This window comes from Lissotriton vulgaris, chromosome 5 (assembly GCF_964263255.1).
Source record: "Lissotriton vulgaris chromosome 5, aLisVul1.2, whole genome shotgun sequence".
Classification (NCBI taxonomy): domain Eukaryota; kingdom Metazoa; phylum Chordata; class Amphibia; order Caudata; family Salamandridae; genus Lissotriton; species Lissotriton vulgaris.
This window is the reverse complement of record NC_141693.1, coordinates 1,226,174,663-1,226,188,147: the sequence shown is the minus strand read 5'-3', so window position 1 is coordinate 1,226,188,147 and position 13,485 is coordinate 1,226,174,663. Positions and strand designations below refer to the sequence as shown.

Sequence of the window (13,485 nt, the reverse complement as noted above, 5' to 3'; positions counted from 1 at the left end):
TGCCTCCCTCCCTCCGCTTCAGTTTTCAAAGCCAAGGAAGAGATGACCCACGCTCGCTAGAATAAGGATTCTTAACAATGACAACTTCTCATGAGCTCTAGCTTCCTTCCTGTCGGTCCCACTGGAACTAGAGAACGATTGGTGTTATAAAGACAGTTTTTGCATTCCCTTCAGAAAGAGTTCATGAAGCCCAAGCTCACAGAAAACATCTGATAAAGATTTTGTGCTGTTCTCCCTGCAAAACAAAATGTACTCCGAGGGAGAAGAAGCCACAGATTTCTGCTGCCGTAACCTCTTTTGCGAAATTAGCTCCGCTGCGAAGGAGATGAGAAGCTGCCGTGGCCGGGACATGCAGTGTTGTCACCAATAAGGGCATCTCAGATGCTGCAGTCATGTTACCAATCATGTCACGAGTGATGTAATTAGGAGTGCATGACAAGGGTGTGAGTTAGTTACTTTACGTCACGAGTTAGAGTTGCTTCAGATAAATAGAACTGGTGAACTTTTAGTTTTGTTAATTTAAAACAGTATCTTAAACTGACATTTTCACCTACCTAGAACGCCCATTTAACCTTTAGCTTTTACAGGGAAGTTCTAGGGTATTTTTAAAGTAATATTTTATTACCAAATGTAATGCAAACCCAATACCATGCATGGCCTGAGAGCAGGCCCGCCTCCAACATCTAGCGGGCAGCCAACCCCATGCCAACCCCATGCTATGCACGGCCTTCAGGCATGTGTGGCATACGGTTGGCGAGCCGGCGCTGGCACAAGCAGTGTACAGTGGAGGTTTGGGCGAAGTGCCTGGCATCCAAACCCCCACAGGCGCGGAGGGCTGACTATAAAGGGGGTTCATTTTAAGTAAGGCAGACCTAACGGCTCAGTTAAGGGTTCAAACACTAAAATATAAAAAGTGGGTCTAGTGGCTTCATGGAGGGGACAAGATATTAACCTATATAGGGCACATGTATTGTCTGTCAAAAAATTACCAATATTTACAATAAAATGTATGTTTCCTTAATTAACACAATGCAATGCGTAATAAAAGTGACTGTCACGGAAAAATAAAACTTGACCAAAAAACAAACGTCGGAGTCTTTTATTTATTTATTTTTAACCATTTTTCAAGCTACCAAGTGCAGCCAAGGAAACAACCACAAGGGGACTCTGTACTCCAGCTGAAGTGCATGGAGCTCCAGCTAGAAGTGCTTTAAAAAAAGATGGTTAGCTCTCCTGGAGTCATAAATTGTATGTCCCAGGACACTTAAATGTTTGCTTGCACTCCCTGCTGCCGACTCACCCCCCAATATTTTTTGTAAATGCTTCGTGGTGTCCCTGCCCTGTCTAGGGACACCACCAGGCTTCAATAAAATAAGTTAAAAAAGCCCTTGCAAGGCATTATGGGGCGCTTCTTGCAAGGAGCAGTGATGTTGAACTTTTTTTGCTAGGGGCTGTGCGGGGAACCTCTGAGCACCCCCTGTGGCTCCTTGCATGCAGCACAGGTGCCAGCAACACTTTTTAAAATAAATTTAAGAATGGGGTTCCCTGTGCTGGCACCTGGAGCACCCCAAACCATAATTTTGGGGATGTGGGGGGAGCACCCGTACCTCCGTATTCTCCTGCAGGAATCTGCACCTTTTTTCCTTTTTCTTTTTTCTTCCCATTTTTCAGTGGGTGCCCCAGTGCCCAGCCCGAGTGTCCCACATATGTGGTGTCAGCCACATGGCCCCGGAAGCCCTACCGGATCTCCTGTCTGCACCTATCCTGGAACACTGCTCCCATCCAGCAGGAGCAGCTTTTCTTTTCTGTGTTTTGCCCTGTCCACCGACAAGGGCAGTGAAAAGTTTTGTGCTCCCACCCAGAGGGAACAGCTTATGCACCGACCCGGTGGGAGGACATTACACTTCCTTGCCTGAACTCTCAGGCTGGGGGAAAAAACTGTCTCCCAGAGATTGGGAGCCCTTGGGACACCGCCTCTGAGCCGACCCCGGGGAATCGGATACCTGGGGCCATAGTATGCTCTGGGAGGGGCCCTCCTTCAGATTTTGAATATTCCAGCCTCGGGATGGGGGCCTCCAGAGCCTTATTGAGGCCCAGCAAGAGGGAGTTTCTTGCTTCCATCCTCGTAATAGTATATTGCATCATCCCCAGCGTTATGGCTCACCCCGGAGGTGTATGCAGATATTGCCTACTAGTGGTCGTTAGTAGGTAATTCTAGTTCGGACCATGTTTACATTGGGAAAGTGTTTTTTGGCTTGCCTATATCTTTGGTGCCGGTTGACGAATCTGCACAATATTTTCCCAAAAAAGTGCAGCCGTGAATCTTGCTGCGCATGGAAAGTTTTGTGGTGATCTGGTGATCTGTCAAGCAGGGGGCCAAACTAAAAGGGGGGCGGGGTCAAAAAAGTGTTTTCCCCCAGAGATTTTTAGACACTACTGCAGCCTGAACCGCTGGAAGAAATTACACCAAATTTGGCAGAAAGGTAGCTCTTAGTACAGAAGAAACCCTGGTCATTTGGTGTAAATCCGTTCAGTAGTTTTACAGATATTTAAAATAAATAAATAAATAAATAAATATATATATATATATATAGGGAACCAGATCCTCCAAGGATCCGCCGGAACCTTTGCTGAAATCTGATTGGCTGTCAACACTTCAACCAGGAAGTGTTGGCAGTTATCTTGGGACTTGGCTTCAGCCAATTCCACAAAAAACCTTTTAAAAAAAACCAAGCATTAGAAATGCAATCCGGCTCGGATTTATTTGAGTTTGAGCTAATGGCATTGTAAATGCCAATGTCTCTTAGTGGAATTGTGGGTTGGATTGTAATTTTACCAATGGTGGCATGCTGTGTTTTATATGAATATGTAAAGTGTACCATACTGCGATTGCTTGGTGGAAAAGTGTACTGCCGGCTGGAGGTGTGTGTGCCTGGTGGAAGGGTGCACTGACGGCTGGTGGGTGTGTGCTTGGTAAAAGCGTGCACAGATGGCTGATGGTTGTTGGTGTTTGTGCATGGTGAAAGCTTTCATTGACGGCTGGGGGTGTGTTGTTCTGTGTGTTGTATTCTGTGTACTGGTGAGTGTGTGGCGGTGAGTGTGTGGCGGTGAGTCTGTGGGGGTGAGCCTGGGGAGTGAGTGTGTTGTGTTGAGTGGTGACGAGTGTGTGGTGTTGAGAGACTGAGGTGTGTGGTTTCTGTGTGCCTTATGTGTGTGTGGTGTGTGTGTGGTGTATGGGTCTATGGTGTGTGTGTGTGTGGTGTATGTGTGTGTGGTGTATGTGTGTGTGGTGTTTTCTGCACAATCACACACTGCCCCTACACATTCTGCACCTGCACTCACCGCCACTCTGCACTCACCGCCACTCTGCACTCACATCCACTCTGCACTCACATCCACTCTGCCGCCACTCTGCACTCACATCCACTCTGCCGCCACTCTGCACTCACATCTACTCTGCCGTCACTCTGCCGTCACATCCACTCTGCACTTGCCGTCACTCTGCCGTCACATCCACTCTGCACTTGCCGTCACTCTGCCGTCACTCTGCCGTCACATCCACTCTGCACTTGCCGTCACTCTGCCGTCACTCTGCCGTCACAGCCACTCTGCACTTGCCGTCACTCTGCCGTCACATCCACTCTGCACTTGCCGTCACTCTGCCGTCACTCTGCCGTCACATCCACTCTGCACTTGCCGTCACTCTGCCGTCACTCTGCCGTCACTCTGCCGTCACATCCACTCTGCACTTGCCGTCACTCTGCCGTCACATCCACTCTGCACTTGCCGTCACTCTGCCGTCACATCCACTCTGCACTTGCCGTCACATCCACTCTGCACTTGCCGTCACTCTGCCGTCACTCTGCCGTCACATCCACTCTGCACTTGCCGTCACTCTGCCGTCACTCTGCCGTCACATCCACTCTGCACTTGCCGTCACTCTGCCGTCACTCTGCCGTCGCCGCCACTCTGCCGCCACTCTGCCGCCACTCTGCACTCACATCCACTCTGCCGCCACTCTGCCGCCACTCTGCCCTCACAGCCACTCTGCCGCCACTCTGCCGCCACTCTGCCCTCACAGCCACTCTGCCGCCACTCTGCCCTCACAGCCACTCTGCCGCCACTCTGCCGCCACTCTGCCCTCACAGCCACTCTGCCGCCACTCTGCCCTCACAGCCACTCTGCCGCCACTCTGCCGCCACTCTGCCCTCACAGCCACTCTGCCGCCACTCTGCCGCCACTCTGCACTCACATCCACTCTGCCGCCACTCTGCCGCCACTCTGCCCTCACAGCCACTCTGCCGCCACTCTGCCGCCACTCTGCCCTCACAGCCACTCTGCCGCCACTCTGCCCTCACAGCCACTCTGCCGCCACTCTGCCGCCACTCTGCCCTCACAGCCACTCTGCCGCCACTCTGCCCTCACAGCCACTCTGCCGCCACTCTGCCGCCACTCTGCCCTCACAGCCACTCTGTCGCCACTCTGCCGCCACTCTGCCGCCACTCTGCCCTCACATCCACTCTGCCGCCACTCTGCCGCCACTCTGCACTCACATCCACTCTGCCGCCACTCTGCACTCACATCCACTCTGCCGCCACTCTGCACTCACATCCACTCTGCCGCCACTCTGCCGCCACTCTGCAGTCCCTCTGCCGCCACTCTGCCGCCACTCTGCAGTCCCTCTGCAGTCCCTCTGCCGCCACTCTGCAGTCCCTCTGCAGTCCCTCTGCCGCCACTCTGCAGTCCCTCTGCAGTCCCTCTGCAGTCCCTCTGCAGTCCCTCTGCAGTCCCTCTGCAGTCCCTCTGCAGTCCCTCTGCAGTCCCTCTGCAGTCCCTCTGCAGTCCCTCTGCAGTCCCTCTGCACGCGCATCCACTCTGCAGCCACTCTGCACGCGCATCCACTCTGCAGCCACTCTGCACGCGCATCCACTCTGCAGCCACTCTGCACGCGCATCCACTCTGCAGCCACTCTGCACGCGCATCCACTCTGCACGCGCATCCACTCTGCATCCACTCTGCACTCGCATCCACTCTGCACTCGCATCCACTCTGCACTCGCATCCACTCTGCACTCGCATCCACTCTGCACTCGCATCCACTCTGCACTCGCATCCACTCTGCACTCGCATCCACTCTGCACTCGCATCCACTCTGCACTCGCATCCACTCTGCACTCGCATCCACTCTGCACTCGCATCCACTCTGCACTCGCATCCACTCTGCACTCGCATCCACTCTGCACTCGCATCCACTCTGCACTCGCATCCACTCTGCACTCGCATCCACTCTGCACTCGCATCCACTCTGCACTCGCATCCACTCTGCACTCGCATCCACTCTGCACTCGCATCCACTCTGCAGTCACTCTGCACTCTGCAGTCACTCTGCACTCTGCAGTCACTCTGCACTCTGCAGTCACTCTGCACTCTGCAGTCACTCTGCACTCTGCAGTCACTCTGCACTCTGCAGTCACTCTGCACTCTGCAGTCACTCTGCACTCTGCAGTCACTCTGCACTCTGCAGTCACTCTGCACTCTGCAGTCACTCTGCACTCTGCAGTCACTCTGCACTCTGCAGTCACTCTGCACTCGCAGTCACTCTGCAGACACTCTGCAGACACTCTGCAGACACTCTGCAGACACTCTGCAGACACTCTGCAGACACTCTGCAGACACTCTGCAGACACTCTGCAGACACTCTGCAGACACTCTGCAGACACTCTGCAGACACTCACCGCCACTCTGCACTCACCGCCACTCTGCACTCACCGCCACTCTGCACTCACCGCCACTCTGCACTCACCGCCACTCTGCACTCACCGCCACTCTGCACTCACCGCCACTCTGCACTCACCGCCACTCTGCACTCACCGCCACTCTGCACTCACCGCCACTCTGCACTCACCGCCACTCTGCACTCACCGCCACTCTGCACGCCTCATGTCCCACGAGCAACAAAGACAGACGTAAACACACTCACAGCAGATGACTTCTGCATTCTTAATGAGGTAACAAGCAATGGAAAGGATGTATGAATGCAGCCTTGCGCTGATGAGCCTGGAGGCATAGCCTGGAAAAACCAAAAAGTTTACTAATATTCTATATTGATTTTACAGGTGACAAAACGTAATTATTAGTACAATTTTTAAAGCAGACACATGCAAACACACAAATTGTATTGCCGTATTCCAATTCAAACTCAAAAGAAGAATGGAAAGTTAAGTGATAGACCTCTGCTACCAGCGCCTAACCCACTGAGCTAGCAGCACTGAGTGTCTGGCAGCAGAGCAGAGGTGAGGCTGCAGTGCAGAGAGAGCCAGCGCACGGAGCGCTGCTGAATGGTGAACGCGCCCCGGCCGTCTGCATTCACTTAACGAGGCACCCCGACAGCTCCTAATTTTTATTTATGGACGCCCGTGCGCGAAACCGCAGAGAAAATGCCCACAATGGCGGACGCAAATCACATAAAGCCTATTGCGTCAAGGCTACTACAAAGACAGCACAGCGAAGACGAATCACTATGCAGATGCCATAAAACAACCACACGCACTGAGGAATGTTTGGAATGTTTCTGGCCCGAGCCCTAAAGAAACCTTTTTTTTTTTTTATAACAATAGAGCTCGAAGCTCCGCCCCACTTATTGGTGACGTAGGCCGAGCCCTAACAAGAAAAAGGGTCAGGGTAAGAATATCCTGACATCCAAACTGTGTTCCTGGAGTCCCCTTGTGACCCCGATAAGGGAGAAAAAACAAGTTTTAAATTTTTTTTATGTGCAGCTGGAACGCGACGGAACCGCAAAACCAAAGCAAAAAAAAAAAAAAAAAAACCACAAGCGCGGGCTACCGTGCTAATTTTTCATGAAGCCCCTGGGTGGGCCAGGTTCCAAGGCATTTATTCTTTTGAAGAAGAAAAAAAAAGAACATTTTATAAAGGAGAGGGGAGGGCGCAAGGGGCCTCTGTCTTAAGGCTCTTAGAGCCCACCACCTCCCCGGGTATTAGTATGAATAACTAGCAGAAGCTCGTGCAGATCCCACACATTCAGGGGACCGCCACCTCCCTGGGGCAGCAAGTAAAATTCATGTGGGAAGGCGGTCGTGCACCCCCCCCCCTCACCCCCTCCCACCATCCCGAGCCATTTACGGCCCGGGGACCACCACCTCCCAGGGACTGGCCCGTGAAAAGAGAAGGAGGGGGCCCTCCTTCTGGAGCCAATAAAGACCTGGGAATCGCCTTCACCTCAGGGCTGGCTCCTGTTATGTCCAGGGGTGCCTGCCCCCGGGACATAGATGTTTGCTTTTGCTTGGCAGGAGCAGACCGCTCCCGCCACACAAAAGCAAACATTCCGGTACCAGAGGGTGGGAGCGGTCAAAGAGCTCCCGCTCTCTGGGAGCGGAGGCTTCATCTCACTCCCTGCCCGCAGGCATGTGGGCAGGAAAAGAGATTAAAAAATTGCTCATGCACAGACAGTGATGGCTTTTTAGAACCTCCCTCTCCAGCAGCAATGTCGGCTCCCCCTTGATCCCCAGAGCACCTAGGTGACATTGCTGGGTCCCGGGGATGGGGTCCCTAGAGCGGGAATTGGCCAGGGGAGTGGGTCCATGTGGCCCCCTATTTGTTCATGGCCGGGTCCCGGGGTCCTCAGGGTCTAAATCGGTCAGGGTAGGGTGGCCACATGGCCCCATCCTTAAAAATATATAAATTTGAGGGCCTGGCCCCAGGGAATGGGGTACCCAGGGGCAGAATTGGCCGGAGGAGTGGGGCCACATGGCCCCCTCACCTTTGGATTATAATTATGATGAAGTTAGACCCCGGGCGATGGGGTCCCTGGGGATGAATGCCTGGGGAGGGGAACACACAGCCCACCTCCCAGCGATCTAAGTACATTAAAAAAAACAATAATGAGATCGCTTGGCTTCGAAGATCCTCCGAAATGTGAAATAAACAAACGTTTTGAAACTTAATTTCCTTAAAACTACTTAACGATTTACAGTAGATCACAAACAACACGCATTCGACACCAAGATCTTGCTTTCTGCAAATCTGATGCAATTCCGTTTCGCCGTTTTGGCTACAGGTGTGCCTCATTTTTCTACGACAAAATGAATTGAAATATTCCTCAGACCCTGCATGACGGATCACCCTGAAACTATTATGTATAATTAAATATATATATATATATATATATATATATATATATATATATATATATATATATATATATATAGTTTCGCAAAAGCGAGGTAAAATGCTGCACTGCAGGAATTTTGTCCAATATGTTTCGACCATAAAGGTCTTGGTCGTGGTTGGTTAGTACCTCATTCATTTCCCTATTTATAGAAAAAGTTCATTCTGCCCATTATGCTGCATTTTGTGATATGTAGTAGTTCCCCACCGATTAAAAGTGATTAAAATATATATATGGTGAATTATTTTGCAGCAGTTTCCCAAAAACATCTACAGAAACGCTTTTTTCAGCTAGTTCTACTTTTTTTTCCAATGTGGTGTAAATTCCTACAGCAGGTTTTGCTGTATGTGTAAAAAGAATTCCCAGGGGAGTTCAAATGGGAAAGATCTCCCCTTGGTTCCATATGGACAGATTTGCATGAACATTTGACATCCCATCCACCCTTACTAGGTTCATAGGCCTAGATTTAACCACATTGATGCAAGGCAACACAATGCAAAAAAAAACACAAGTAAACAGCGTATCAAGCCAGAATGTAAATGTCAAGCACGCACTAAATCAAAACACTGTATTGCATTACAGCACAAACTCCAAAACATTCCAAAAATGCAACAGAACACTGGCGGCATTTGCATGTAGAGAGCAAACACCACGAGATGCCACTGAGAACTTAATATGTCATAGTCTGGGAGCCAAAAACCAGAAAGGGGAGGGGGGAGTGAAAAGTACGACATGTGATGATGAGGAAATCCTCACTGCTGGGGTTAACAAAACAGAAGAAAACACTAAGTTCCAAAGCTGTACCAACAAAAAAGCTGCATTTTGAAATTATATCCCTGATGAAAACAGATGAAGTGGTACACAACAAATGAACCTTTGTTGAAACTGAAAAAAGGCGGTATGACACGAAGTAGAGAAATGAAGACACTGTTGGCAGCATGGATGTTTACTATATTTTTTTCAAGTTCGTGCCAAATTCTAAATACTGAAGGCGCTCTGCTGTGACCTGCTTGGAAGAAGATACATCTGTAGCGTCCAGTGGGAGTAGAGCAGGCTTCTGACCAAGAGAAAGAACAGCACCAGATGCAGCTGAATGAAGCCTTGTCAGCGAGCTGCCTACAGCCACAGGGGTCTTGCTGCCTAAATGGATATTGGTGCCAACAGAGTTCAAAGAGCAGCTGTAGAGGTGATTTCCAGAACTGCATAGTATAGGGAGTCCAGCCATCCCAAAGTACCCAGTACCACATTCCAGACATAGAAGGAGACCAAAGCTGCCCAGGTACAGTCCCAGAGGGACACACCTTTGTCCTGGGCTTCCCAACTATGACCCGAAGATATCAGAGCGCTTTACATGAGGATCAGAAGGTTACATAGTTACATCAATTACAGATTTCAAGTAAGGACATAGGAGAAAATAAAAACACGAGATGCGGGGGAGGGAAGGAAACACAATGGGGCGACGAGGAAAACTATGTCAGATGTCCGGCTGGGTAGGTGTCGGCCGAGGGGGTGAACCAGAGCCAAAAACTCCTCTATAGCTGCATAGGACAGCTCCACCGGGCATCAGCCAAGGTTGATCGGGCTCAGAGGTAAGTACAAACAGTTATGGTATCCGCCCAGGGGGCATCGTCAAAGTTCTATCGACAGGCACCGGTCCTGGTGTTACTGGGCAGCGCCGTCCGCTAGGTTCTCCAGTTGTCCCCCAGGGCGAAAGTGGTGAGAGGAAAGGTGGAAGGGGCAAATTCCAAGGTCGGCAGATTGTAGGACGACGCATCGTTCTTGCCTTCAAACCTTCTGGCGGGGGTGAAGCTGAAGAGGAGTCGTGCCTAGAGACCTGATCCTCATCATACTTTAGACTTCTATGGCCCCCCATCGCGAGAGTTGTAGATTTCAACTTCTCAGCAACGTATGCAGTAGGTCACGCCATTCTGCTAAAGAGGCTTTAGGTTTGGGGAGGGGAGCTACGTATGGCCAATGAGTAGATTCAACACTTCCTCCTCAACTGCAGCCAGAAAGCTTGAATTAGATCAACAGAAATATGTTCTCAGAGTTTCACAGGGAGTACAACAGGTGCCTTCCCTCTCACCTCTGCCCTTCAATGGCTACACCCACCCCAGGCTCAAATATCAGAACAACATCAGATGCACTTGCAAATGTCTGATGACACCCGAGCACATTTAGTTGGAGAACAGAGAGGCGAGTTCTGCTGAATACCTTGATTACATCCAGCACTGGATGAAGGAGAGATTGCTCCGCTTGTGAAAACGTGTAGACTGAAGCGCAAGTTCTGGGAATTGGTGTCGCCAAATCATTCCTGTTAGACTTGCTTGCATCCTTGGGGCCTGGGTCCAGCTGACCTGCAGGGCAAACTGGCAGTTCCAGAAGAACTGGTCCGACAAGTCAGTGTGTGAGCTGGTTGTTTGGCTGTTTGTGGGCCTTTTTATGGACTGGCGAGCCGGGGTTTACTGATAATTTGACAGCTTTTCTCACAAACATTGCCCGCAGCAAGTACACATGCATGCAGTCTCCCATCCAGTGCAAAACATCCACACAGCTGCTCTTTACAAGTTAAAAACTGCCGCGATCAGCAAATGGGGCGGCATATTTTCTGCCCCAGTCAGACATCCCACACAGACGGTAAAAGACATAAGACTCACTTGTGTTAGTCTATTTTTGACACAGGTGAAGGCTCCTGTGGCAGAGCTCTCGGAGCACTGCGCTGTATTCGGCACCAGCCTCATTACAACATGTCCACCCTCAGTCAGTGCGCCTCTTGGGTAGAATGTGGGGAGTGGCGCACACACACACACACACACAGAGTATGTTTAGGATGAATGCATTATTTACATGTAACATAGTTTCGAATATTCAGATAAAGTTATTTACCTCCAACTCTGGACACTGGTATGAGGAGCCTTCGGAAATGCAGGTTTTCGTCTAGAAAACCAAAGATATGCTGACAAAGACATCTAACTTTTTAAAGATCTCTGAGTACCCTTTTTGGGAAAAACAGGCTAGAGTGAAACCACAATGCCACTCTCCTGAGTGCCAGGATGAATGAAAAGCGAAACTGATCGCAACGCAAAAGCAGAACAATGAGCTGCAGGACACGGGTGCAGTTTTAGTTTACCACCCCCTCCATCCTTCACGTCCGTCTCTCTTCCCATACCACATGTGAGGTGTTAGAAGGACGCAAGCCAGGGAAGCTTTCACAGCTGCGGCCTGTGCAGCGTGTGAGGTAAGTATGCACTGGTACTGCCAAGGCACCACACTGTGAAAAGGTTGGGGATTTTTGAGTGGAACGGTGCGTGTATGTGTATGCTGTGTTCACCAATGACGCATGTATGGTTTGTCAGTAACATGCTGTAAGTGAGAGAAGCTTGCTTTGATCCCGTTTAAGCAGAATTGTGTCTATAAGTTACTAAAACTGAAAGTTGAGGGTGCGTGTCTGTGTAGCTTTCCTCTGCCTGTACTGTACTCATTTTGGGTGTGCACGGAAGGATGCACTGTTGCCACCTATACTATATACTATACTATATATGTTTTGTACGAGGAAAGCTTTTAGAAGGGTGCAAAAGTTGTAGTTACACTGAATCTGTGAGGAGGGGGTGCACTACTGCTGTACTTTAAGGCAGTGATTAGGGTTGCCACCTTTCCCAGGGAGCAATACTGGGGGGATATGTTCATATTTCAAGATTCTGCAATTCTGCTTGGACACAATACTTAAATAGAAATGTATATTTACTCGTCTGTATACTTTTTCTAAATGGATTTTTGGTCTTTGTTTACTTTAATTATCAGTCCGGAATCATCAACGGAGCAGCAGTACACAGTTTAATGTGTTTTCTTCTTATAATTACTGTTTCAAGTATATACACATAAAGGGAAAAAATACAGATTATTGGCGAGGTTGCCACTTTTTATAACGGCTGACACTTTAAGGGGTAGTAGTTTAGTGACCTTCAATTTCAGGTGTTTCGCAGACGTTTCAGGTTCTTTTTAGAGCTTCTCGTTGCTCAAAAGGGTACATTTTCTGATATATATATCTCGCTCTTCGTCGCTCGATTTCACTCACAGAAAAGTGTCACACATTTGGTAGTTTGAACGTCACTGAATAAAACCTTGGCAGGTTTAGGATGTAAAGTGTTGGGGATTCCAGTGCCACGCCTGCCGCGGGTGCCCTAAAGCCTCGCTCTGGATGCTGAAGCAAAGTCCCGGATGGGGCATCAGGCGGCCACAAACAGCTGTTCTGTGAAGCGGTAAAACACGGAAAGAGGCGGATGGACCCAATCAGCAATGGCGCATGGGCAAGGAAGACTCGCTATCCCACAGCAAAAACAAGCTCAGGAGGGGGCTTCCCGGTCCACGCTGAGAATACACCACAGGGCGGCGCGCTCGGACCCTTTCCCCAGACACAACAACCCCGCAGCGAGGGCTCCAGGCGCAGAGGCCAGCAACCAGCTGCCCGAATACACAAGTTAATGGAAAAGGGATTATGGGGCGGGCAAGGTATAATGCACGGGCCCCAGGATAATCCAATCACAGAGAGATAAGCTCATTAATTAAACAAATGCCACCCCAGTCCCCTCCGCTCTGTAATCGAGACTAACGCTGAAGCATGGGGGCCAAATCTCGCAGGAGAGGGAGGGGATTAAAGCAAGCCAAACTGGCAAAGTACAGGGCAACATCTCAAACCGTGGCACGTCCAGCAAGAGGCCACTGGCTGGCATTAGACGGCCCCGCGGGGGAGTCAGTGGGCACGAGCCAATGACAGGGGTCTCGAGGAGGAGCCGTCCAACGGGGGTAAAGTTTCCCCGGGAGTGGCCTTTCACCTGCAGCAGGTACAAGGATGACGACGGACAAGGAAGCACCGTCTGGGTAGAAAGGCCTCACCTGAAGAGTCTGATGTCAGGGGTGGATGACGTCTACATCGTTTCCGGTCCAGGGAGGACCTGGCTTGGCAGTTTGGGATGGACTGTTCCCACGAGGCACAGGGTCAAGACTGATTTCAACACGGCCAGGTCTAAACTGGGGTGGCATGGTGAGCAAAATAATGATGGATTTAACCCAGATCTCTTGACTGGGGGTGAATGTTTTGATTTGTTTCATTCATTCCGTTCATGAATTGTGTGTCTTTTGCTACATCGCCTGTGTCATAGGTGCAGGTGCAAGGAAACACATCAGCAGATTGTGCTAAAGGAAGTACTCTCAGGAAAGACCCACCGCGTGCAGATAAAACTGTGAGGGTCTCGGCACCAAGACCCGGGAGCGACCCCTCTAAAGCCAGAACAGCCAGCGTCT

The 13,485-nt window shown here is 50.2% G+C and overlaps 1 protein-coding gene across 2 annotated transcripts in view; it reads right to left on the bottom strand.

Annotated features, from left to right (window-relative positions):
* Window positions 1–13,485, bottom strand: part of NDRG2 (NDRG family member 2) — a 96,341-nt gene that overhangs the window by 71,805 nt on the left and 11,051 nt on the right. The gene's annotated exons all lie outside the window — the stretch shown is intronic.